At 41.8% G+C, this 2,223-nt stretch overlaps 1 pseudogene across 1 annotated transcript; it reads left to right on the top strand.

The window, feature by feature from the left end:
- Positions 1-976: 976 nt before the first annotated feature.
- Positions 977-1,951, top strand: LOC307190619 (calponin-3-like; annotated as a pseudogene). The gene has a single exon. The product of its transcript is annotated as a calponin-3-like (transcript).
- Positions 1,952-2,223: the final 272 nt, after the last annotated feature.

Genomic DNA, 2,223 nt, shown 5'->3' with positions numbered 1-2,223 from the left:
TACTAATTTCATAGACATAAAACCACTGAATTAGGCAAAATAAAACAAAGGAATGTGATCCAGATGAAGGAATAAGATAAAACTCCAGAAGAAGAACTAAGTGAAGTGGAGATAAGCAATCTACCCAATAAAGAGTTCAAGATAAGATTACAAAGATGCTCAAAGAACTGGGGAGAAGAATGGCTGAACACTGTGGGAAGTTCAACAAAGAGTTAGAAACTATAAAGATGAACCAAACAGCACTGAACAGTACAGTAAGTGAAATTAAAACTATACTAGAAGGAATCAAGAGTAGATTAGATAAGAAAGAGGAATAGATGAGTGAACTGGAAGCAGAGCAGTGGAAATCACACAAGACTAAGAGGGAAAAAAGCTAGCCAAATTGAACAATACATTAAAAAATCATACACTGTGATGAAGTGGATTTATCATAGGGATGCAAGAATGGTTCATTATCTACAAATCAACCAATGATACATCACATTAACACATTGAAAAAAAAAATCAAGTGATCATGATCATCCCAAAAAATGCAGAAAAAATTTTGACAATATTTAACATCCATTTATGATAAAAATTCTCAACAATGTGGGTATAGAGGGAACATAATATTAAAAAGGCCGTGTATGAAAACCCATTGCCAACATTATACTCAATGGTGAAAAGCTGAAACCATTTTGTCTAAGTTCAAGAACAAGACAAGAACACCCACTCTTGCCATGTTTATTCAGGATAGTATTGGAGAGTTCCTGAGGGATTCCGGAGCCAACCGGGACGCTCTGTGGGACCTCGTCCGACTGGGTAGCCGAGGCACCGCCCGCACCCCGCCGCCGCGTCAAGGCGATTCATGCGCCGCCCAGGAGAGCGAGCTCGGATCATCTTGTGGTGCGGCCACGCCTCGGGGCCAGGAGCGGGGAAGCCGAGCACGAGAAACCCCCGGACCAGAGCTCAGCCTCTTCCTGCCGACCGAATCATCATGACCCACTTCAACAAGGGCCCTTCCTATGGGCTCAAGATTGCTTCCAAGTATGGTCATCAAGCAGCAGCAGATCTTCGCAATTGGATAGAAGAGGTGACCGGCATGAGCGTTGGCACCAACTTTCAGCTGGGCTTAAAAGATGGCATAATCCTCTGCAAACTCATAAACAAGCTATAGCCGGGCTCAGTGAAAAGGTCAATGAGTCCTCATTAAACTGGCCTCAGTTGGAGAATATTGGCAACTTTATCAAAGCTATTCAGGCTTATGGTATGAAGCCACATGACATATTTGAAGCAAATGATCTTTTTGAAAATGGAAACATGACCCAGGTTCAGACTACAGTGGTGGCCCTAGCAGGTCTGGCTAAAACAAAAGGATTCCATACAACCATTGACATTAGAGTTAAGTATGCAGAAAAACAAACAAGACGTTTTGATGAAGGAAAATTAAAAGCTGGCCAAAGTGTAATTTGTTTGCAGATGGGAACCAACAAATGTGCCAGCCAAGCAGGTATGACAGCATATGGGACTAGGAGGCATCTTTATGATCCCAAAATGCAAACTGACAAACCTTTTGATCAGACCACGATTAGTCTGCAGATGGGCACCAACAAAGGAGCCAGCCAGGCGGGGATGTTAGCACCGGGTACCCAAAGAGACATCTACGATCAGAAGCTAACATTACAACCCGTGGACAACTCGACAATTTCTCTACAGATGAGTACCAACAAAGTCGCTTCCCAGAAAGGAATGAGTGTATATGGGCTTGGGCAGCAATTATATGATCCCAAATACTGTGCTGCTCCCACAGAACCTGTCATTCACAATGGAAGCCAAGGAACTGGAACAAATGGGTCAAAAATCAGTGATAGTGATTATCAGGCAGAATACCCAGATGAATGTCATGATGAGTACCAAGATGACCAAGTATCTCAGAGATTACCAATATAGAGACCAAGGCATTGATTATTAGATTCACAGAGGAGCTCAGTATTTAGCCTGTTGTTTTTATTCAGTGAGAACCAAGCTAGCCTTGAGTAATTTTTACCTTGTCTTCCTAAAACACTATTATGCTTATTGTACCTAAAAGAAATACCGCCTTACATACATTCCTTTTTCCTTTTTCTTCCTCTTCCCTAAATAGTTGCCTTTTAGTGCTGTAACAGTTAAATCCTACAGCATAACCAATAACTCACATATGAAGTAAAAAGGAATATGGTGAAAGGGGAGTACTCTTGCACAGTC

This window comes from Stenella coeruleoalba (genome assembly GCF_951394435.1).
Source record: "Stenella coeruleoalba genome assembly, chromosome: 8".
NCBI lineage: Eukaryota > Metazoa > Chordata > Mammalia > Artiodactyla > Delphinidae > Stenella > Stenella coeruleoalba.
The sequence above is the reverse complement of the archived record's forward strand: the minus strand, read 5'-3'. Positions and strand labels throughout refer to the sequence as shown.